General features: G+C 42.9%; 2 long non-coding RNA genes across 2 annotated transcripts in view; one reads left to right on the top strand and one right to left on the bottom strand.

Moving 5' to 3' along the window:
* The window catches only part of LOC134343537 (uncharacterized), a 50,962-nt gene extending 38,291 nt beyond the window's left edge, over positions 1-12,671 (bottom strand). Inside the window, exons 1-2 of the long non-coding RNA XR_010017253.1 lie at positions 12,448-12,671; positions 7,345-7,623 (exon numbers count right to left, since the gene is read on the bottom strand). This is a non-coding gene — a long non-coding RNA (uncharacterized LOC134343537). The remainder of the gene's footprint in view (positions 1-7,344; positions 7,624-12,447) is intronic.
* A 172-nt stretch (positions 12,672-12,843) lies between these two features.
* Positions 12,844-24,836, top strand: LOC134343536 (uncharacterized). The gene is made up of 3 exons (XR_010017252.1): positions 12,844-12,925; positions 19,976-20,013; positions 24,751-24,836. It is a non-coding gene; the product is annotated as an uncharacterized LOC134343536 (long non-coding RNA).
* Positions 24,837-25,238: the final 402 nt, after the last annotated feature.

The following is a 25,238-nucleotide window of genomic DNA, read 5'->3' as shown; positions in this document are numbered from 1 at the left end:
AGCCCTGCTCAAGTCCCAGGAAGAGCACAGCAGCTCATAAATTACCCACATATCATGTGGGAGAAAGCAGTTCCCATGTTAGCTGCATCAGCTAACACAGAACCCACAAAATCAAAGTGGAATCAAGTCATTTTTAATTCCAACAGACTGGCAAATAGAAGGGAGAAGTTACTGTGAACTAATTGAATAGGGAAATTCTGAACACCAGAGTAACAAATCCTAGGTCCCAAACTCTTCGTTTGGAGCGATGAAAATCTAATTATATTTAATAACATTAAATTATTAAAAATAATAATCAGTCTTTAAATGACCACAGAACTGGCAACACATCATCCTCAACCACAAGGAATTGCTGAAAAAGTAAAAGAAGAATTAGTGAAAGGATAATTTTATTTTGGAGATTATAAAACAGGGACTATCCCATAGTCTCCAGTCACCACGCTGCCAGTTTGCTGTTTGTGCAGAGAATGGAAGGCAGCACTGTCAGAACCAGTTTAATATATGTGTTGTCAACGAGTGACAGGCTATATATAGGAGACACTATCAGTTCCTTTGTTTAACCCTTCAGTTTGTGTTGTATATTATACAAGCTGCTACCATCAGGAAGAAGGTACAGGAGACTCGGCACTCACCCCACCAGGTTCAGGAAGAGTTATTACCCCTCAGCTATCAGGCTTTTGAACCAAAGGGGATAACTTCACTCAACTTCATACGCCCCACCACTGAACTGTTCCCACACCCAGGCACTCACTTTTAAGAACTTTTCATCTCATGTTCTCAATAGTTATTACTTATTTATTATTATTATTTCTTTTTTTTTCTTCCTTTTTGTATTTACACAATTTGCACAAGGTTGGTCTATTCTATTCATTGATTCTATTATGGTTATTGGATTTATTGAGTATGCCCGCAAGAAAATGAATCTCAGGGTTGTATGTGGTTACATATATGTACTTTGATAATACATGTCCTTTGAACTTGGAATGATTAATAGATTGCCTAATCCCCCATTTCTGTTTGTTTTTTGCCTGTAAATAAATCTATGGAGCACATTTTGACCTGAAATACAAGAGGCCTGTGGTGCGGTCATCCACATCTGCAGAGGTAATGAGACAGCAACTTGGCTTCCAACCATCTATGTAGTGAATGATTTCATGTAGTTCCGGATTAGCGGGTAACTATAGTGTTAAAAAGTAAACAAACAGACCAGTTTTAGCTCCTAGGAGACTTACATGGATCTTGGAAATTAGTAGCTACAAAGTAAAGAAATAACATTAGCCAATCACTGATTTCAATAAATCTTCCAGCCAGTGCACTTGCTACTGCTAGGTGTTCCTTGGTAAGATGCCAACAAATACTTGAATTTACACTCAGTGGCCACTAAAGTGCATGCTTCTGGTCTTGTGTGGCTGCAGCCCATCCAATTCAAGGTTCAACGTGTTCGAAGATGCTCTTCTGCACACCACTGTTGTAACACGTAGTTCACTTACTGTCAGCTTAAACCAGTCTGGCCATTCTCCTCTGACCTCTCTCATTAACAAGGCACTTTTGCCCACAGAACTGCTGCTCACTGGATTTTTTTTTTGTTTTTCAGACCATTCTCTGAAAACTCCAGACTGTTGTGTGTGAAAATCCCACGAGATTGCCAGTTTCTGAGATACTAAAACCACCCTGTCCGGCATCAACAATCATTCCATTGTCAAAGTTACTTAGATCACATTTCTTCTCCATTTTGACATTTGGCCTGAACAACAACTGAATCTCTTGACCATGTCTCAAAGTTTCTATACATAGACTAGCTGCCACAGGATTGGTTGATTAGATCTTTGCAGTAACAATCAGGTGTACAGGTGTACCTAATAAAGTGGCAACTGAGTGTACATGAATATTGCCAGACAAAAATGTGCATCAAGCCATGATGAGGCCTCTGTCGGTCAGAGTTGGCCATGGATATTGTGTCCTAACTGTCTGCATGATACACAAGCCAGGGCAGTACAATATGGAGAGCAAGCTGTTGCCATGTAGCGATCTCCTCCTCTCCATGCATCTGATGAACCCAAAGGAATGGCAGAGACAGATAAAATTTGGCACCTGTAGTGTCTCAGGAGTTGCCAGTCAGCATTGAACTCAATGTAGAACTGCCTTAGGGACTCCAGTTCTGGACTTTTCCCTAGGGGTTTACTCCTGAAGTCTTTTTCATGAATGGGTATAGCCACTAGACTGCGGAGGTTTGAGATCAGAGTTTTCCTTCTCCTAGATGAGCTGCCAACCACAGCTGATGAGCCCCATCTGCCCGAAGCCATTAAAAGAATATTAGGAGAGATAAGTTAATGGGGTGGGTTTAATTCACACTTTAAACAAGGCACGGATGAGGATCTCAGCAGTAGATAACCCCAAGGAGGAGGTGGAGACAGGGGGTGTTACCGAGTTGGAAGTGGACAGTTTCAGTGATGCAACAGATATACGATGGGACATACTGAGAGTCAAACTGGCTTTGTAGGCTTCCTTCCCCTCATGTGGCAGTGATAAGTACCTTGGTGGGGCCTTCTGCAGAAAGTAGTGTGAGACAGCCAGAAACTGAGGAATTACATAACCCTGGGAGAGTAGGACAGATGACAGGTACTAGAAGGCTGGAATTTTTTGAGGGGAGATTATTGCACATCGAACGTGAGAAGGCTAATGCAGGGAAGAATAGATAAAAAGGACAAACAGAAGTAATATCCTTAACATCATGGCATATTCAATGGATTGAGCACTGAGGTTTGCAATTACACTAAGTTATTACTTCCTGTGGCTGTAATGAAACAACTGTTTTGGTACTTACAGATGAAAATAAACTATTGGTACTTGTGAACTTATGTATATACAGTATAATACATATAAATCACAACAACGGAGTGTCATTCTCCAACTAATCATCAGATAATCAAGAGCGGCTGGTGAAATGCTTCAAAGTTCAAAGTTAAGTTTATCTTCAAGGCACTTGTACATTACCATATACTACCTTGAGATTCAATTTCTTTCAAATATCTACAGGAAAAAGGAAACAGAAGTTTATGGAAACTATACATAAACAAAGACTGACAAACAACCAATGTGCAAAGTAGAACAAACTGTGTAAATAAAAAAAAGACTGAGAACACGAGTTGTAAAGAGTCTTTGAAAGTGAGTTTGTAGCAGCAGTTCAGAGTAGTAGTGAATGAAGTTATCCATAGGGGCCTTACAGTTGTAGGGTAACAACTGTTGCTGAACCTGGTGCTGTGGGACCTCCTGCCCGCTGATAGTAGTGAGAAGAGAACATGGCCTGAGTTGGAGGGGGGTGTCTTTGATGATAGATGCTGCTTTCTTTATGGCGGTATTTCATGTAAATATACTCAATGATGGGCTAGAGGTTTGTCAGTGATTAAGCAGAGGTGCTGCCCTGCCTTCTTTGTGATGACAATTATGTGTTGGTCAGATATGTCGATGCCAAGGAATTTAAAGCTACTGAGGACTGGCTCATGGATGTATGGCTTCTTCCTCCTGTAGTTGACAATCAGCTCTTTGATTTTGCTGACATTGAGAGAGAGATTGGTGTTGCGGTACCATCGGAGGAAAGAGAAGATGGTGGGGCGACGCAGTGCGCATGGCCACTCGGAAATGATATCATATTTGTGAAGTAGGATGCCGTGCACAATCCTGATTTGATGGGGACAGACGTGAGAAGCACGGAGGAACATCTGGAGAAACTTCTGGAATGCCCGCTTCGCTGCCGCTGCTACTGTGCGATCGAGAATCTCCGGAGGGGAAGGCCCCAAATCCTCGGCTTTGCCTATTGCCTGTTGCCAGGGCCGGGGTCGAAGCACTCGGCATAGATGGTGCTCGGTGTTGGAGGGTTGGTCAGAGGCTAGAAGTTTTCGGACGGACTCAACGGTCGGCTGTGGTCGGGTGCTTCCGGGGTGCTGCATCGGCAAGTTTGCAGCTCTGGAAGCTCAAGGCAGGAAGAGAGTTTTCTTCCTTCTCCCGTCTGCATGAGATGATGGGACTTTCAAGAGACTTTGAGACTTTTTTTAACCATGCCCATGGTCTGTTCTTCTATCAAATTACGGTATTGCGTTGCACTGTTGTAACTATATGTTATAATTATGTGGTTTTTGTCAGTTTTTTTAGTCTTGTGTTTCTGTGATATCATTCTGGAGAAACAAATTATCATTTCTTAATGCATGCATTACTAAATGACAATAAAAGAGGACTGCGTGTCCTCATAATCTAATCTAATCTAATTCTACAAGATTTTCAATCTCCCTCCTATATGCTGATTCATCACTGCCTTTGGTTCAGCCAAGAGCAGCTTGACAATTGTTTGCCAATTTCCTATTAATTTTCTATTACTTTTGCATTTCAATACTGTGTAGATTAAATGCTATCAATTGTAGACTCACTCCCCAAGTGTCAAGGCTGATCAAAAGCTTCAGCAAAAAGCCACTTTTCAACAAACTCAGCAAAGATTAGGGATCAGATTTTTTCTGATCCTTGTATCTGGTCTTGGGCTAGTACTTTTATCTCTGGACTACCAAAGGAATACTCCGAAAACTCATATTAATATCATGTGTAAGTTACCTTGCGTGAAGTTGAAATGGGGACAAAAGAATGTTAGTTACAGATGATATTTGAAAAGTAATGGGGAGAAGAGAGAGCACCAGAGTTGATCTATGAGGGAGGGGAAAATGATGAATCAAATGGTTCATTCCTATCCCGAAATTTCTTCTGTTCGTAGTCAAGAGGAGTCTGAGGATTTAGAGAGAGATTTAAAGGACAGTGGAGCCATATTAACAAAGAGCTATTACAAATCTAAACAAGAAGTCAGTTTTCAAAAAAATGGTGTGAAAATACTGATCAAGAAGGCACAGACAGTTAGGAAAGATCAACAGTCCCTTCATAGAGCCAGATCTCTCTGAACTCATTTGGTTGGAAGTTGTGAAGTAGTGGGAGGTTGGTAGCAGGAGGCCTTGGTGATAAAATGCTATGGAAATGAAAATGTCTGGACAAATTAGAGGTGCATGAGTTTGGCTGCAGCTATTAATTATACAAGTTGTAATTAATAAGAAAAAGGAGGTGTCGCTGAATAGAGACATCCACAGATCCAATAGATGTGTATTTTTCAGCTTGTAGGCTTGAAGAGTGCTTAAGGCATCTGGGAGAATCAACAATGAAGGGAAGAAGTGTCTCATTAAGAAATATCTTGTTAGTTGAAGCTGTGGGATGCAGGAAATAAAAAAATGTAGGTTGTATTTTCTGAAAGAATATCAGCAGCTTTTCTACACTTTTCCTACATCTTCTGTTCAAACAAGGCATCCCCAAGGTTACCATTAGCTAATCTTAGTGTCTTTTGAGAAAGCCTTCAGCAGCAGATAGCAAAGTCTTTCACAGAACTGTACTGCACAGGAACAGGCACTTCAGCCCACAATAAACATGTCGAACATGAAGCTGAGTGAAAATAAACCTCTTTTTGCATATATATGTATATATATATGTGGAGAGATATCGACTATACACACACACACACACAGTGACTGATAAGTTCATGGCCTAAGGTAGAAGAAGATGAGTTATTAACTTCAAACTTTCTGCATTATCACTCAAAGAGTTGAACTGCATGTGCATGTAACAAGAGCGTCTGGACCTCCAGGTGGTCCACAGCAGGGGTGATTGATAAGTTCATGGCCTAAGGTAGAAGGAGATGAGTTATACAGCTCTCATTACATGCACATGTGAGGTGGTACACTTTGGATGGACAAACTCCAAGGCAGAGTACAAAGTAAATGGCAGGATACTTGGTAGTGTGGAGGAGAAGAGGGATCTGGGGGTACATGTCCACAGATCTCTGAAAGTTGCCTCACAGGTAGATAGGGTAGTTAAGAAAGCTTTTGGGGTGTTAGCTTTCATAAGTTGAGGGATAGAGTTTAAGAGTCGCGATGTAATGATGCAGCTCTATAAAACTCTGGTTAGGCCACACTTGGAGTACTGTGTCCAGTTCTGGTTGCCTCACTATAGGAAGGATGTGGAAGCATTGGAAAGGGTACAGAGGAGATTTACCATGATGCTGCCTGGTTTAGAGAGTATGCATTATGATCAGAGATTAAGGGAGCTAGGGCTTTACTCTTTGGAGAGAAGGAGGATGAGAGGAGACATGATAGAGGTGTACAAGATAATAAGAGGAATAGATAGAGTGGACAGCCAGCGCCTCTTCCCCAGGGCACCACTGCTCAATACAAGAGGACATGGCTTTAAGGTAAGGGGTGGGAAGTTCAAGGGGGGTATTAGAGGAAGGTTTTTTACTCAGAGAGTGGTTGGTGTGTGGAATGCACTGCCTGAGTCAGTGGTGGAGGCAGATACACTAGTGAAGTTTAAGAGACTACTGGACAGGTATATGGAGGAATTTAAGTTGAGTGGTTATATGGGAGGCAGGGTTTGAGGGTCAGCACAATATTGTGGGCCAAAGGGCCTGTAATGTGCTGTACTATTCTATGTTCTATGTTCTATGTATGCTCCACGACCACCAGACTAAGTGTGTAAATATAGAAAAAAATAAATATATATATATCCCTCCCTTCTCTGCATCTTCATGTGCAGAGAAGGGAGGGATATATATATATTTATTTTCTAACAGCTATCGTATCTGTTTCCACACTACATCTGTCAGCCTGTTACTCTCTATGTAAAAAAAAATCACCCCACATGCCTCCCTAAAATGCATTTCCCTCACCATAAAAGCATGTCCTTTAGTACTTAACATCTTTACCCCAGGGAAGGGACTCAGACCCTATTCTATCTGTTCCTCTCATAATTTTATAAACTTTGATCAGGTCTCCACTCAGCCTCAGAGGTTTGTCCAAACTCTTCTTTTAGCATGTCGTCCAATCCAGGCAGTACCCTGGTCAACCTCTTCTGCACCCTCTCCAAAGCCCTGGCACCCTTCCTGCAGTGGGGTGACCAGAACTGCATGTCCTCGTCCAACTGAAGCCTAACCAAAGATTTGTATAGCTGCAGCACGACTTCCTCACTCTTAAACTCAAAGCCTGGACCAGTGAAGGCACTTTGAACTGTGAATAGACAAACTGAGTACCTCCTAAGAGACCAGGTAGGCCAGTTGGCTCTTCAAGGCTATCCTGCCATTCAATATGACCAGGATGTGTTTCTTCTGCACCAGTTTTCTATCCTCCTTAGTTCCCAAATCTTTCAAAGCTCTAATTGAGATACAGCCTGGATCAGGCCCCTCCGGCCCTTCGAGCGGTGCCACCCAGCAATCCCCTGATCTAATCCTAGTCTGATGACAGGACGAATTACAATGACCAACTAACCTACCAACCGGAATGTCTTTGGATTGTGGGTAGGAAACTGACGCACCCGGAGAAAATCCATGTGGTCATGGCGAGAACGTACAAACTCCTTACAGGTGGGAATTGCACCAAAGTACTTCCTTCAATCGCTCGTTCACACTTTTCCAGGTTAGTTAATCTCAGTGATTCACCACTTTCTTCCAGAAATTGTACCTAGTTATCTCAGTTTTAAATGGCAGTCCTTCTTAATCTTGTAATCATGTCCTGTCATTTGAGATCCTCCCACAAGTTGAAAGGTGAAAAGCTTGAAAAACAGAACACAGAAGAGAATCAATGGCAAACGCATATACTGTAGATCGTTAAAGTGCAACAGATCAGTACAGAAAATAATCCAAATGGCTAACAATTCTGGCTTTTAGATCAGAAGGATTGCATAATGGAACACAGAAGGGAAGCTACAGTCACCCAAAACCTAGATAGACCACATCTAGATTTCTCTGATAGGCTTTGGGGAGATTTGAGTGAAGGTTTTACACTCAGGGGATTTAACAAAGTCAGTAGTAGGAAGAACTTGGAGAGACTTGAATGGAAGTTTCACACGAAGGGAAATTGACAAAGTTGGTAGAGGGGACAATTTGGAGAGATTTGAGGGAAGGTTTTACACTAAGCAAAATTAACTATGTTGGTAGTGGGAACAATTTCTACCAGTTGTTCTGCAGGACGGCCGGCTGGTGGCACAGTGGCATCAGCGCCGGACTTCGAAGTGAAGGCTCCTGAGTTCGAACCCAGCCGGATTCCCTGGCACGCTTTCCATCCATGCTGGGTTGAGCGTTGAGCTAGCAACTTGACCTCGTAAAAAAGAAATTGCCTACTACAGAAACATCAGCAGCAAAAAAGTTGATGGCCTATGCTCTCTCGTGAGTTTAAAGGCAATTTCTCTCTCTTTCTCTTCTTCTGCAGGATGAGGGAAGAGAGCCAGACTTCTCAGGTGGAAGAATAGAGAACACTACTCTACACAATGTTTGGTGTGGGGGGAGTTTAGACTGACACAACACTTCTCCACACAAGGGGTGGGGTGGGGGAGTTTAGACTGTTACAACACTTGGTCCTGAGGGGGACCATTATTCTTGCAGGTAGATTTACTAAAGCTGTTGGGAGTGGCTTAACCTCATGTGGCAGTGGGGTGGGAACGAGTATGACAGAGCTGAGGATAAGCCAGCAGGTTTTCAAGTAGATGATGGGTATAACATGAATGTAAGGAAGGACAAGCCAATGATTGAGTACAAATGCAGACAGAACAGAGAGTTAAATTGCACCACAGAGGCAAAATTCAAAAGGGCACAGAATGCACGACTGAAGGTGCTGTATTTAAATGTGCGTAGCATTCAGAATAAGGTGGACGAACTCGTTTCGTAATTGGAGATTGGTCAGTATGACATTGTGGGCAACACCGAGTTGTGGCTGAAAGAAGGCCATAGCTGGGAGCTTAACATCAAAGGATCTAATTTGTATCAAAAGGACAGGCAGGAAGGCATAGGTGGTGGTGTGGCTCTGTTGGTAAGAGATGGAATTACATCTTTAGAAAAAGGTGACATAGGGTCAGAGAAAGTTGAATCTTTGTGGGTGGGGCCGGCTGGTGGCACAATGACATCAGCGCCGGACTTTGGAACAAAGGTTCCTGGGTTCGAACCCAGTCTGGGACACTCCCGAGTACGCTTTTCATCCGTGTCGGGTTGAGTGTCGAGATCGCAACTCAACCTCGTAAATAAAGGGAAAAATACTGCGAAATGTCTGTGTGATGAGTGGCGTGCCACACAGTCTCTCTCTCACTCCACGCCTTGTAAAGGCATGAAAAAAAAGACATCGTCCTACCAATATTGCAGAGGCACGCACAAGCAGACGCATACAGACGCACACACATGCCAAAAAAAGAAGAATTTTTGTGGGTGGAGTAAAGAAATTTCAAGGATTAAAAAGACATTATGGGAATCATATATAGGCCTCCAAAGAGTAGCCAAGATGTGGGGTTAAGATTGCAAAGGGAACTGGAAAAGGCATGTAATAAGGGCAATGACACAATTATAATGGGGTCTTCAAAAAATGCAAGGGGATTGGGAAAATCAGGTTGGTGTTGGATCGCAAGAGAGGGAATTTGTTGAATGCCTACAAAATGGCTTTTATAACAGCTTGTGCTTGAGCCTACTCAGGGAAAGGCTATTTTAGACTGGGTGTGGTGTAATAACCCAAATCTTATTAGGGAGCTTAACGTAAAGGAACTCTTAGAAGGTATTGATCATATTATGATTGAATTTATACTGTAACTTAAGAGAGAGAAGCATAACTCACATCGCAGTGGAATAAAGGGAATTACAGAGGCATGAGAGAGGAGCTTGCTCAGGTGGATTGGAATGGGATACTGGCGAGGATGACGGCAGAGCAGAGATGGCTGAAGTTTCTGGAAATAATTCACAAGGCACAAGCTAGATATGTCCAACAGAGGAAGAAGTTCTCAAATGGCAGGGGTAGGCAACCGTGGCTGACAAAGGAAGTTAAGGACTGCACAAAAGCCAAGGAAAGGGCATATAAGGCAGCAAAAGTGAGTGGGAAGTTGGATGACTGGGAAGCTTTTAAAATCCAACAAACGGCAACTAACAAAGCTATAAGAAGAGAAAAGATGAAATATGAGGGCAGACTAGCCAATAACATAAAGCAAGATACCAGAAGTTTTTTACAGTTATATAAAAAGTAAAAGGGAGGTGAGATTTGATATTGGATCACTGGAAAATGATGCTGGTGGGGTAGTAATGGGGGATGAAATGGCAGATGAACTTAATGGGTACTTTACATCTGTCTTCACTCTGGAAGGCACAAGCAGTGTGCCAGATGTTTGTGAGTGTCTGGGAGCAGGAGTGAGTGCCATTGCTATTTCTAAGCCCAAACTCAAAGGTCTTCAGGTGGATACATCACCTGGACCAGATGGACTACATCCCAGAGCCCTGAGAGAGATTACTGAAGAGATAACAGACGCATTGGTCATGATCTTTCAAGAATCACTTGATTCTGGCATGGTCCCAGAGGACTACAAGACTGCAAATGTCTCTCCACTCTTTAAGAAGGGAGGAAGGCAAAAGAAAGGAAATTATAGCCCGGTTAATCTAACCTCTGTGGTTGGGAAAGTGTTGGAGTCTATTATTAAGGATGAGGTTTCGAGTTACTTGGAGACAAATGATAAAATAAGTCAAAGTCAGTATCGTTTCTGTGAAGGGAAATCTTGCCTGAACTGTTAGAGTTCTTCGAGGAAGTAACAAGCAGGGTGGACAAAGGAGAGTCAGTGGATGTCATTTACTTGGGTTTTCAGAAGGCATTTGATAAGGTGCCACACATGAGGCTGCTTAACGAGATAAACTCCTATGGTGTTACAGGAAAGATACTGGCAGAATGGCTGACAGAAAGAAGGCAGCAAATAGGAATAAAAGGGGCCTCTTCTGATTGGCTGCCAGTGACTAGTGGTGTTACTCAGGGGTCAGTATTGGGACTGCTACTTTTCACATTGTTTGTCAATGATTTAGATACTGGAATTAATGGCTTTGTGGCAGAGTTTGTGGATGATACGAACATAGGTGGAGGAGTAGGTAGTGCTGAGGAAACAATGCGATTGCAGCAGGACTTAGACAAGTTGGAAGAATGGGCAAAAAAGTGGCAGATGGAATACAGTGTTGGGAAATGTATGAATGCATTTTGGGAAAAGGAACAATAGTGCGGACTATTATCTAAATGGGGAGAAGGTTCAAACATCAGAGGTGCAGAGGGACTTGGGAGTCCTTGTGCAGGACTCCCAGAAGGTTAATTTACAGGCTGAGACTGTGATAAAGAAGGCAAATGCAATGTTGGCATTTATTTCAAGGGGAATAGAATGTAAAGACAAGGAGATAATGCTGAGTCTTTATAAGATATTAGTCAGGCTGCACTTAGAATACTGTCAACAGTTTTGGGCCCCATATCTCAGAAAGGATGTGTTGTCATGGAGACAGTCCAGAGGAGGTTCATAAGGATGATCCTGGGAATGAATGGGTATTAACATATGAGAACGCTTGGCAGCTTTGGGCCAGTACTCAGAGGAATTTGGAATCTCATTGAAACCTACCGAATGTTGAAGCGACTAGACAGGGTGGATGTGGAGAGGATGTTTCCTACGCTGCGGGTATCCAGAACCAGAGTGCACAACCTCAAAACTAAGGGGCAACCCTTTAGATCAGAGGTAAGGGGGAATTTCATTATCGCTCAGAGAGTAGTAAATTCGGAATCCTCTGCCGCAGACTGTGGTGGAGGCCAGGTCCATAGGTAAACTTAAGGCAGAAGTAGATCATTTCCTGATCGGTTGGAGCGTCGAAGGAGATGGTGAGAAGGCAGGCGTATGGGGTTGAGTGGGATCCGGCATTAGCCATGATGGAATGGCACAGCAGACTTGATGGGCTGAATGGCTTAATTTTGCTCCTATGTCTTATCATCTTATGGCCTTAACACTTTTCCACACAATGGGTGGGTGTGGGAGTTTAGACTGACACAACACTTCTCCACACAATGGATGGGTTGGGGGGAGTTTAGGCAGTCAGAACACTTCTCTACACAATGGGTGGGTTGGGGGAAGTTTAGACTGACACAACACTTCTCCACACAATGGGTGGGTTGGGGGGGAGTTTAGGCAGTCAGAACACTTCTCCACACAACGGATGGGTTGGGGGGGAGTTTAGGCAGTCAGAACAGTTCTCCACACAATGGGTGCGTGGGGGAGTTTAGACTGTCACTCAAAAAAGGCAATGACAATGGAATGTTAACCTTGCATATGTGACTGATAGGTCTTTGTTAACCTAGAGATTGAGGAACATGGGAAGAAATAGGGTTTGGATCAAGTTTGTAGATGAACCTTGATCACATGGAACAGCAGAACAGGGTGGAGGGACTAAAATGTCTTGCTCATGTTCCTAGTTTCTGGAATTCATTCCATAACTTCTGACTTTACTCATCCAAGATAAGTGTACAAAACAAGAGTTTTCTCACTGCAATTTCCCGGCAGGAAATCCTCCAGTAAAGCATGCATGTTATGTGGGTGCAAGGGGGTGTAGCTTACCTGCCGGACGAAAGCCACTTCCATTGATTAGCCCGTTTGAAGGCTGTTGTGTGTTCCACCACATCAGTGTCCTGTTCCTGGCACCTCAGGGGTGTAATAATAACACATGCAGAAGGCCTGGTCTCTTTCCTTTGTTCCTAGGGCATTATTCATAGTGAGATCGCGACCAGTGCTGAGGAACCATTGGAAAAGAATGCTCCAGACTTAGAAGGCCCTTGCGCACTTTTCGCTCAGTATCTGGTTGTTGAAATAATTAGTTTTGCAGTTGGTGTAACCTGGGCGGGAGGGGTGTGGTGGACTTTGATGTTTGGTTGAATCTTTTACTGTTTTTAAATAAATGATTAATATGGTTATTCATAATCAGAGTTTTCTGTCCCACTCACCAAACCCGTGACCTGCTTCTATGTTACACTGCAGTAGTTAAACTGATGAAAAACAGCATCTGTATGCAGCATCCAAGTGAGTGTGAGGGACAAAGGTAAATTTTAACTCATTTACATTGGTCTAACTAAATGTTTGCAATTGTTTTCAAGTTGATTAAATTGTTTTATTTTTACAATGTTTTATAGATGGGATAACTTCCGATTATTTATGAATTTCTGAATGTCACAGAAATTCTTCTGCCCTGTCAGTGCCAAACTTTCTCCCTCCGTTGATAGCGTCTCCATATGACATGGGAACTTGGATTCTATGATTTCTCCTGTTTCCTTGTAGCTTAATAACAAAAAGATGATGTGTATACTGTAGTCTTGCAGTGAAAAGGTTGTTATTTTTTTCCGTGAACCACTTCGATGCTCTGATATTAAGCAATGCAGTCATTTGTAACACTTGCAAATGCCTACAGATGTACCATGGCGAGCATTCTATCGGGCTGCGTTGCTGTCTGGCATGGTGACGGGGTGGGGTGGGGGGCACTGCACATGATTAGAAATCGTTGCCAGAAGTTGAAAGCTCAGCCAGCTCCATCATGGGCACGAGCCTCCCCAGCATGGAGGGCATCTTCATGGAGCGATGCCTCACAAAAGGCCGATCCATCATTGAGGACCCCCACCCCCAGGACATGTCCTCTTCTCGTTGCTACCATCAGGAAGGAGATACAGAAGCCTGAAGGCACACACTCAATGATTCAGGAACAGTTTCTTCCCCTCCACCATCAGATTTCTGAATGAATAATGAACCCATAAACACTATCTCATCACTTTTTTCCCTCTTTTTGCACTACGTATTTAATTTCACATATACTGTATATAAATTTTTACTGTAATTTACAGTTTTTATTATTATGTATTGCAATGTACTGCTGCCTCATAACAACAAATGTCACCACCTGTGCCAGTGATATTAAACCTGCTTTCAATTCTGAAGTTAACTCTATGCTTCTATTTTAGAGCAGGTACAGCCCCTTAGTAGAGAGACGTGTTGGGGAGGGGTGAACCATGTGGGATTGAAGACCTGCAAGTGGGTGCAGTGCAAATGCCCAAAAATGTGCATATAATTACATCTAGGCTTACAAATTTTATTGTTTTCAGTGTCACTTGGTATCAGGACAATTATCAGATGCTCCTATCCCAAGCCTATTAACTAATTTAACTCATGTTAATACAGAAATACAGAAGTGTCATAAATCAGAAGAACAAATATCAGAACACGAACTCCAATATTAAACACATCTTTCTTATAAAACTTCCTTTCTTATAAAATTTATTTCAATGAAATTTAAATCCTCCACACAGAACTCCCTGGAACAGAACAAGAGGTTCAACAACACAGGCAGAAGTTATTGCTGGAAACTCGCACCCCAACTTTGTCATGTCTGTCAAGCCTCTATTGTACCTGAGGTGGGGTGCCTCAGCACTGACAATAGATACCAGTGAGAATTGGCCATTTCATGCTCCTGGTTGCTTATGTATTTCCAAACAGCACATTGCTCTTTTCTTAAATGCATTTTACAGGAGTTTCTAGGAGATGTGTCTAGAGGAAAAGTCAAAGTCCAAGTTGAATGATTATCATCCTGTATTGCCCAATTACACTTATACACAGGGGCATTAAAAACTTACATGCAGCAGCATCATAGACGCACTCTCCAGAAAATATAAATTAAACTAAAATCATACACAATTTTTACACGAAAGAAAAACAATTAGAACAAAAATAACCCACAAAGAACATGCTTGGATAAACAGAGGTGGCATTCTAAGGCTGTTTTGGAGCCAATTAAATGCTAAGCCTCTACACTGAACTCCCTGGAATGGGCACAGGGGGATCAGTAGTTATTGCTGGAAACACGCACACCACCACAGTCCCACCTGAGATTGGCGCCTCAGCACCAACAACCATTACCAGTGAGAATTTACCATTCTGTGGGCTATGGTAACTCAGCCCACAGACCACAGAGTTATTAAGAATGAGGAGAGAATTTCGTAAAAATATTATTAAGGGCATAATTAGGGCAAGAACCTTTCTCCTTGGTAGAGGTGTCTATAGCCAGAGGGCATAGGTTAATGGTAGGACTAGGAACTTAGACAGGTCCTGAGAAAGAATTTTCTACCCAGAGCGTGGTTGGAATCTGGAATTAACTGCCTGAGACAAGTATTCTCACATTTCTTAGGTATTTAGATGAACACTTGAAAAGCCATGGCAGAATACCCTGTTTCTGTGTTGGCCGCTCAGTGATGCTCTGCCACTCCATTAAAAAGATTATAGAAACAAAAAACAGAAACCACTGGAAAGTCCGGTAGCACTTACAAAGGGCGAAATAGTCAATAATCTTCAATCAGATGTGGAAAATGTTAGAAATAAGTTACAGATAAACTGGGGAAGGTGAGGGGTGGGTGGAACAAAAGGGAGGAAAGCGGGAAAGATTAAATGATGAAAACAATGAAGATGTTAGACATAAGGGAATGCAGTAGGAGAAAATAAAGGACTTTTAAGAAAGGTTGTGGGGGAGTGAACAGAAAGGTCATGAATTAAGATACACCTTTTCAACCTCAGGGTTTCTCAAAGCACTTACAGACAATGAAGTGTTTATGAAGCATAGTCCTTGCTGGGCTGGATATGAAACAGCTGCATACAATGCTGTGTGAATAACATTAATCAGTGGACCCTCCACAGAATGACTCGCAGTTGCCCCCAGCAATTTATCAGCAGAGTGAATTGACAGAACTTTGGGAAAAAATACTTGATCAGAGGGATATCTGAACCTTTGCTTTTGAACTGCTGCAATTCCAGTGAGGATGAGTTAAAGAGAAACATCTTGCAACAAAATTCAGCTCTGTTTGGGAGAAATAAATAATAAATGCCGATAGTTTCCATTATGGAGGAAACTATACACACACACACACACACACACACACACACACACACACACACACACCACACACACACACACACACACACACACGCACACACACACACACACACACACGTCTAAAGCCAATGCCTACTGGAAATATGCAAAGTTTAAATAAACCATGACATCAAACATCATGCATCCTGATTTAATACCAGCGCTGTGAAGTTTAACGACAACAGTACAATTAACACACAGCATGGTAAAAGTAAGATTGCTGAACTTGCAGCCAGCAGCAAGATCAATCTATCCCATGCTGATATCATCATCATGTGCTGTGTTGTATGACATAGGAGATTGTGGTCTCTTCATGGCTATGATTGTTCTTGACAAATTTTTCTACAGAAGTCGTTTGCCATTGCCTTCTTCTGGGCAGTGTCTTTACAAAACAGGTGACTCCAGCCATTATCAATACTCTTCAGAGGTTGTCTGCCTGGCGTCAGTGGTCACATAACCAGGTCTTGTGACATGCACCAGCTGCTCATACAACCATCCACCACCAGCTCCCATGGCTTCACATATCTTGATCCGGGGGTTAAACAGGTGCTACACCTTGCCCAAGCGTGACCTGCGGCTAGTGGAGGGAAGGAGCACCTTACACCTCCTTTGGTAGAGACAAATCTCCACCCCGCCACCCAATCCCACACTGTACCAGTTCTATTTAAAGACATCTTCAGCTAACTGGAGCTTAGTCGCTGATGGTTTTCTTTTGAGTAATGTTTTGGTTACACCAGCATTTAGCACATTTAAGTTCTACAGAAAGTGGTGCAGCAGGAGCTGGTGGAATTTGCTTTGAATTTAAGGTTTTTACAATAATCAGGCTTTACTAGTCACACATCTTGGATTGCAATGTGATGGGAGAACGATCAGACGGTGTGTAAAGTGGGATAAACTACATAAAGATGGAGGAGGAAGAGGGGAGAGCAACTTCACCTAGTGATCAAAGAGAAGTGCCAAGTGCATTTTATTCCACCCGAACTCCAGTGAGGGACAACACAGGACGTATCTATGTTTCTGAAGAGCATAGTCTGTGAGATCCATCACATCCTGCAGTCGCAGCTCCAGTCTCTGTGAAGTGCAAGCACTGGTTCTTCAGTGTTTGTGGCACTTTTACACATTAAGTTCCTTCCAGGCTGGAGCTGGAAGCGTTTCCAATATACCCAAGTGTTTTTCCCAGACTTGCATGAAGGAGGACATGGATGTTCGTTACTTGAAAGGAGCTGAAGTTGCATCATCTGCTTTGTATAGCATAGGCAAGATGAGCAAGCATCTTTGTTGGTGGTTCTGAGTGCCATCTAGTCCTTGCACATTACTTTATGGACTCTACAGATCAGCTCGGAGAACTGGTCCAGGGAGAGGAGCAACATGGTAACATAGCAGTTAGTGTAAGGGTTTATAGTGTCAGTGATCAGATGATTAGAGGTTCAATCCCTGCTGCTGTGGGTAAGGAGTTTGTACGTTCTCCTGTGGCCATGTGGGTTTCCTCCACATTGCACAGATGTACTTTAGGGTTAGGGTTAGTAAGTTGAGGCCATGCTATGTTGGTGCTGGAAGCATGGTGACACTTGCAGATGCCCCCAGCACATCCTCAGACTGCGATAGTCATTGACACAAATGATTCATTTCATTGTATGTGACAAGTAAAGATAATCTTTAGTCTCCCTTTGGATTTCCTTCCTTGGTGCCCAGCTGACTGCAGATGTGATGCCTTCACCCTGTGGCAATCAGCTGTACCACTTATACTGGAGCCTAGGCAGCAAGCAGATCACTGAGCAATAAGAGCTGTCCATTAACAACGCAGCTCCTGACGGAAATGAGGAAACCGCCAACAGAAGGGCCACATGTTCCCTCTGTCTTGTAACATAGAGCACTGTGCAAAAGTCTGAGGTACATACATTTTCTATATAAAACGATGGCGCCTAAGCCTTTTGCACAATACTATACCTACTAAAAGTTTACCAATATTAACAAAAACTTAAGACTCACAGATATTTTTGTTTCAAAGGTAAATAAAGAGTGGATGGTAATGGATGTCTTTCCACCATGCGTTTCAAATCAAATCAAAATTAACTCACACAGGAAAAGATATAAAAATGTCCTACAGTACTGAGCACCCGAGCTATATAGATATGTGCCTAAGACTTTTGCACAGTACTGTTCATAGATTACATATCATAGGAAGAGTATCACTTTAAAAATTGTGGCATACAGCCGTATGATTTCCGCATATATACAACAGTGTTTGGGGAGAAGGAAAAGTTCTACTTCTTTATAAACTAGCTTCTTGTCTGTCAAGGTGTAGTTGTCTCACAAAAGAGAAAAGGTATGAGTTATTTTGTTTGAGAAAGCGGGTATTAGTTTATATTTACAATGTTCCTTCAGCATCTCAAGACCAACACCACAACAGATTATTTCCAATACAGATAATAATTTCAATGTCTGTGTCTCTTTGGAGGCGCCTTGCAGTATCTAAAAGAATGGTTTCAAAATTCTTGGTCGTCCACCAAATACTGAGCCACCTCACAATGTTGTGGGTTCACTGGAGCTACAACGTGAGCAGATGAGGGGGAGGATGATGAGAAGTTGGAAGGTCAGGAAGAGGATAAAAACAGACCACAGGAGAGGGAATTCTGGACAGTCCAGCTTTGCAGCTGCTCATCAGATCATACTAGCACTTGGTGCTGGACGACATGAGGAAAAAGCTGACAAGAGTTTGTTTCAACTTCACTGCTTTTCCAGTATCTAATTACTTCCAGGTGTAAGGACATTTAGTCAGCTAAGATTACACCATGAGCGGAGGCCACATAGAGTAAGCTAAGTCGTTCAAAAAGGGAAAAGGAAGAGGGAAGCATAGTTTTCCATGGCTGCTTAAGAGGAAAGGGAAGGGGGATTTCTTTTACCTGAACCTTAATGAGGAACAACAAAAATGCATCTATGTTTCTGAAGAGCATATTGTGTGAGATAACTCCAGTTTCAGTGAAAAACAAAAATCAATCTTTTGGACGAACAACAGTGCTTTAAGCACCATCTGTGGGAGGAAAGAAATTGCCAACACCTTGAGTTCATTGGGATTCTACCCGAAATGTTGACAATTCCATATGTCTCACAGATGCTGCTCAGCCCATTGAGTTCAACCAGTAGATTGTGTGCTGCTCCAGATTCCAGCATCTGCAGTCTCTTGTGTCCCATTCACGCACATTTAGTATTTCACCTTCACTCTGTTGCTGACCATCACAATGACCTCTTGACCACAATGTTAAACTAAAAGTGATGCTGAAATTAACATTCAAAGCCAAGTCACAGCTTCCCACTGTTTTCTGTTTGTTAATCAACCTTCTGTCCATGCCAGTATATTATCCCTGACACTGTAAACTTTAATATTTGGTCTTCTTTTCTCCTAGTTACTGTCTGCTTTGCCATCTTTTTGTGTGCCAGCTTCTCCTTTACTTCCTCAGAAGGCTAAGGAAATTTGGCATGTTCCTGACGACTCTCACCAATCTTCACAGATGGCAGGAGAATAGCTCGGAGAGCGATAATAAATCAGCCATGATGGAATGGCAGAGCATCTTGCCTGGATGTATTGCAGCTCAATATGGTAACTACTCTGCCCAGGACTGGTCAAAATTGCAGAGTTGTGAATGCAGCCCGGACAATCACACAAACCAGCTTTCCCTTCATTGACTCTATCTACACTTCTTGCTGCCATGGGAAAGCCACCAGTAATATCAAGGACTTCTCCTAACCCAGTCATTCTCTCTTCTGTCCCCTCCAATTGGGCAGAAAGTACAAAGTCAGGAAAACACATTCAGCACACCATTATCAGGGTCTTGAATGGACATCACTTGCTAAAGATGAACTCACCATGGCACTAGCACATTATTTGTCTACCTGCACGGCACTTTCTCTGTAACTGAAACACTATATTTTGCATTTTGTTTTCCCTTTTTGTACTACCTCAATGAACCTTTTTATGGATGGCAGTCACTGTATCTCAGTACAAGTGACAATGATAACACAGGTACCAACTGTTCCATTAGGAAAAGGGAATTGTGCGGGTGTGTAGACAACAATATGTTTGATTGATGTGTCTACACCTGTTGCAATTATGAATTACCTCCCCTTTAAGGGGCACAGGTTTGTAACTTGGACCATGAAATAATTACTTCCCATTTCTCATAGGTGTCCCAGATCCTGTGTGGGTGTTTCTAGGGAAACTGGTGAGTTCCTTTTCCATTGTTTAATGAACCTAAACAATGTCAGCTGTATCCATAATTCACAATGCATTGGGGTTGACTTCCACTCGTGACCCAGCACATAACCAAATGATCAACGCAGTGAGAAGAGGCATGTTGTTTCAGTACAGCAGCTTGCCCGATCTATAATCTTTGGCAGCATGGACGCAAAAGTTCCCGAGTTATCCTAATACTGTGGATTCCAGTTAATTGGGACACATCGAGAACGGTGCATTTTGGCCCAATTAAGTGGCTGTACCAATTAGCCCAAATCTTCATTTTCATTGTAACATTCAAGGTATTGTTGATACCATCAGATTCTTCATAGTCCCTAACTTGTTAAAGAAGTGAAATCATTTCACTTTCATCCCCAGCTGTTTTTGGCATCTCTAAGCCTGAATACTTGAAACCGCGGTGAGCAAAACTGTTCTGAATTGTCTTACTGCTCATTACTTGCCAACTATCAGTGACAAAAATCACAGCTTTTTAAACACACACATGCAACTGACACTATTAAAATCTGTTCACTCTGAGCATTCTTACACACACGCAGTCCAGTTGATGTGCATTCTCACACACACACACGCGCGCGCAGTCCAGTTTACTCTGGGTATGGTGCAGTATGTAATAACCAGATGCTGTGCACATGACTGATGCTAGTTAGAAATGTCAACTGTTTACTCTTTTCCATAGATGCTGCCTGGCCTGCTGAGTTCTTCCTGCATTTTGTTTGTGTCGTTTTGGATTTCCAGCTTCTGCAGGTTGTCTTGTGTCTAGTTGGAAACTGTTCAGTAACAGTCTCCTGTCCCAATTAAGTGGCATAGTGTCCCAAATAAACAAAAAAGTGGATCCCAGCTTATTTTCTTAATTAGCTTTTGTTTTCTAAGAGTTGTCCCAAATAAGTGGCTGCTCTGTTAACAGATGGCCCAATTAACTGGACTCCACTGTATTTGTATTTCTTGTCTAATTGCACAAATCATTCGTGATTTACAATGAGTGTGGAGATCAATGGTTACTTTGGTTTGTTGGATTTTACACATTTATTGTCTACATTCTCTTTGGTCCTTGTGCTGCTCTGCTTTGATGATTAAATTGTCCATCCAGGGCTTGGTTCTCATCTCTATTTTGTTTTATTATTATTATTTGGGATGTACGGGGTGTCCTGGGAGGGGTAGCACCTCTGATGAAGGGGCTTGTCGTGTCCATTCTGGGGCAGCTCACTCACCTTTGGTTCCACCGCCCGGACACTCAGCTCTCACCCATGGCTGCAAGTAGCTGTCTGCAAGCGACAGCAGCCACACCCCGGTACACCGCTTCGACCGATGGGTTCAACCAGGTGAGGGTAGCCAGTGGCTTCATACCCTGATGAGACATGGACTTGCCTGTCCCAGCATGTGAGGTCAGCTCCAGCGGACTGGGCGGATGAGTTCTACAGTGAGATCCAAAGGCCAGGAAGGCGGTTCTGCAGCACTCCGTGGAGAGCGAAGGGCATGATAAGACACAGAAGACGTCATGGCCACCCACTGCAACCAAGGAAGGCCCCAGTTTGAGATACTTGTTCATCTGGCTGGACCTGGACTGCTGAGATCGAGAGAGTGGAACTGCCCCAGTGCAACAGTTTTTCCACATTAAAAACTCTCCTGTATAGATTTCCTGTCATCATCAGACACGATGGACAACCACTGTTATTATTTCGAGATACAGCACAGTAACAGGCCCCGCTGGCACAGTGAGCTCAATTTCACCCAGGTGACCAATTAACCTATAGCTGATGGATAGCTGTTTCAGAGTGTGTGCTTTTTTCCCTGATGTCTTGTTTTTCACAGAGTCTGTCTTCCCCGTCTGGTGTAATTTATATATAATTTATGTTCTGTGTGTTGTCTGAACCTAAGCTCCTGCGACGCTGCTGCAAGCAAGCTTTACATTTTACCTGTACCTCACCGTATTTCCACATATGACAAGAAACTTCATTTCAGTCACAGGGAGCTGTCCTACTGTTCTCCACCTCTATATTGTTAGCAACAGTGATCGTAGCTCGGTGTTCCTAGGTGTTGCATGTTACCATGTTGCGTAACTCGTAATATACGCCTGCGTCAAGAAATACATGTTAAAAACGTTTATTGATTCATTTTTTTCAGATAAATTTCGTAAGGACGAATTCTTATTCCTTATCCCAGATTTTTGTAGCGACTTGTGAATTTTATTACGGCAAGTAGCTGTTATCTGTTATTTGAACTGTCCTAATGCAGGGAACCCTAATGTGCCTGATCTGTTTCGCTCGGTTTTTGTGCTGGAGTAGGGACTTGGGGGTCAATGTGCCTGATCCGTTTCGCTCGGTTTTTGTGCTGGAGTAGGGACTTGGGGGTCAATGTGCCTGATCTGTTTTGCTCGGTTTTTGTGCTGGAGTAGGGACTTGGGGGTCAATGTGCCTGATCCGTTTCGCTCGGTTTCTGTGCTGGAGTAGGGACTTGGGGGTCAATGTGCCTGATCTGTTTTGCTCGGTTTTTGTGCTGGAGTAGGGACTTGGGGGTCAATGTGCCTGATCCGTTTCGCTCGGTTTTTGTGCTGGAGTAGGGACTTGGGGGTCAATGTGCCTGATCTGTTTTGCTCGGTTTTTGTGCTGGAGTAGGGACTTGGGGGTCAATGTGCCTGATCCGTTTTGCTCGGTTTTTGTGCTGGAGTAGGGACTTGGGGGTCAATGTGCCTGATCCGTTTTGCTCGGTTTTTGTGCTGGAGTAGGGACTTGGGGGTCAATGTGCCTGATCTGTTTCGCTCGGTTTTTGTGCTGGAGTAGGGACTTGGGGGTCAATGTGCCTGATCTGTTTTGCTCAGTTTTTGTGCTGGAGTAGGGATTTGGAGGTCTGATCCAGTTTGCTTGGTCTTTTGTACTGGAGTAGGGTTAAAGTGCCTGATCCGTTTTTGTTTGTTTTGTTTTGCAGGGAGGTGGGATTTGGCAGGGTTAATGATCTTGCTGCCTTTCGTTCCTTTCTGGGTTTCGTCGCTACCTGGTGAACTGAAGAATTTCAGAGCAGTATAACAAATGAACCTTTGAACTCCTGTTTCTTTATGCCATTGCGCACCAACTGCAGAGCAGCCACTTCTCTTTACCCTACAATTTAATGTGAATGTTCATGAGTGCAGCTTACCCTAATGTATGCTCCTCAGGAAAACGGCCCTACTGCTAATGCAATAAGTTCATTAACAATTAGCACAGCATGACTGCTGATGTCATTATAAACAGGAGTTTAATATGAAAATTAATATATTACCTGCAGTTATGCCATTAGACACAAATTCATTTTATTATTCAGAGATACAGCATAAAAACAGGCCCTTCCCGGCAATGAGCCTGCATTGCTCAATTACACCCAATTAATCTACTAACCCACATTTGTTTGGAACTTGTGAGGAAAGCAGAGCACATGGGGAAAACTCACAAGGTCACGAGGAGAACGCGCAAATTGCTTACAGACAACAATAGAATTTTACCCAGGTCACTGGTACTGCAATAGCTGCTGCGCCACTTTACCACCCTTCAAATGATCATCCTAATTCAACTGTATTTAATTTAGAGCAACACACACAAAATATTGGAGGAGCTCTGGTGCCCTGTACCAAATGGATGGCAGAAGCAACAGAAAAACAAGCTCCCAATCTAAAGGAGAACCTTCAACTTGTGGTAGCTCTCGAGTCAAGGTAGCCATCAATTAGCTAGCCCGGCGTCACCAAGGTGGATCACAAGCCATCAAACAGCCTCTTTGGAAGCATAGGTTCTCTTCCCTGTGTGCTCACTTACTCACTTTATTAGAAAGAAGAGGAAGTCTGCAGCTGCTGGAAGTCCGAGCAACACTGAGTTGTTGTTTATGAGTCACGATATGAAGTTTAACTCGGGGTTCCTGCAGCATTCTGTGTGTGCTGCTCACTTCATTAGAGTTGTCACCACAAGCAGAGCTGGCTGCTCAGGATCCTTCTTCCCACCTTCAGTCTCACATGGAGATCAACAATAAATGCTGACCTTCTATTGAGAGGCATCACCCATGGGTGATTGTGACAAAAAGAAGCCTGAATATCCCCATCATGTCATCTCTCAGTTACTTATAAGCTTAGTGTGCTGTCCTTCCTAAATCGGGAAACCCCAGAAGGAAGCAGAACAGCAGAATACAGTACAGACCCTTCTGCCAACAATGTTGTACCAGTCTTTCAACCTACTACAAGGTCAATCCCTCGCTCCCACATAGCTTGTACAGTACATATATAAAATTATAGTTGTATTTTTATGTATTGTACTGCACTGCTGCCACAAAACAACAAAGTTCATGGGATACTGTATGCCAGTGATATGAAACTTGCTTTATCAGGTTTGTCCCTTTCCTTCACCACCTGATGCCGACCCTCAGGAAGGGCACGTTAAGTGGAATGCAGCAATCGCAATATGAAGTTTGATTTGGAGTGCACCCCAGTGCATTTCCCAAAGAGGTAAAGGGAATGTAATCCAATCACAAACAAGAGAAAACCTGCAGATGCTGGAAATCCAAGCAATACACATAAAATGGAGATGTCTTTTCTCCAGTCCTGATGAAGGGTCTCAGCCCGAAATATTGATTGTACTCTTTTCCATAGATGCTGCCTGACCTGCTGAGTTCCCCCAGCATTTTACGTGTGTTGCTTAAAGGGAACGCAATCTCAAACTGAGCAAGCTAATGTGTTTTTTTTTCCCATTAGGATCCTACTGCTGAGAAAATTCTAAAAGATGTTGCTTTGTGAATGACCTTCAATATACGTGCAGCACTCACAGAAACCCTCCTCCCCATTCCCTAATCTGGGATCAGCAAGTGAATCGTATCTGCTAACTAGTCAGCTGAGATTCGACCAAGCTTTTCCAGATATACTTGGCTCACAATCTATCCTTTCATTTATGTATAATATGTTTTTGAATAAAAATACTCACTTAGCACTCTTCTACCTCCTCCCCTTATTTAATCGCCGATTTTACTTTCCGAGGTGTCATCCTAAGCATCTCTGCTGATAGCATGGCCATTCAGTAGAATTCTCTCCTCCGAAGCAGGTGGAAGCTATTCAATAAATGAAGCTTTCTGAATTGTGAATGATAGACTTTCCATGGGCATTATCAAATCTGTGTGTGTGTGTGTGTGTGTGTGTGTGTGTGTGTGTGTGTGTGTGTGTGTGTGTGTGTGTGTGTGTGTGTGTGA

Source organism: Mobula hypostoma, chromosome 3, assembly GCF_963921235.1.
Source record: "Mobula hypostoma chromosome 3, sMobHyp1.1, whole genome shotgun sequence".
Lineage (NCBI taxonomy): Eukaryota > Metazoa > Chordata > Chondrichthyes > Myliobatiformes > Myliobatidae > Mobula > Mobula hypostoma.
Note: the sequence above shows the minus strand (reverse complement) of the source record. Positions and strands in the feature narration are given on the sequence as shown.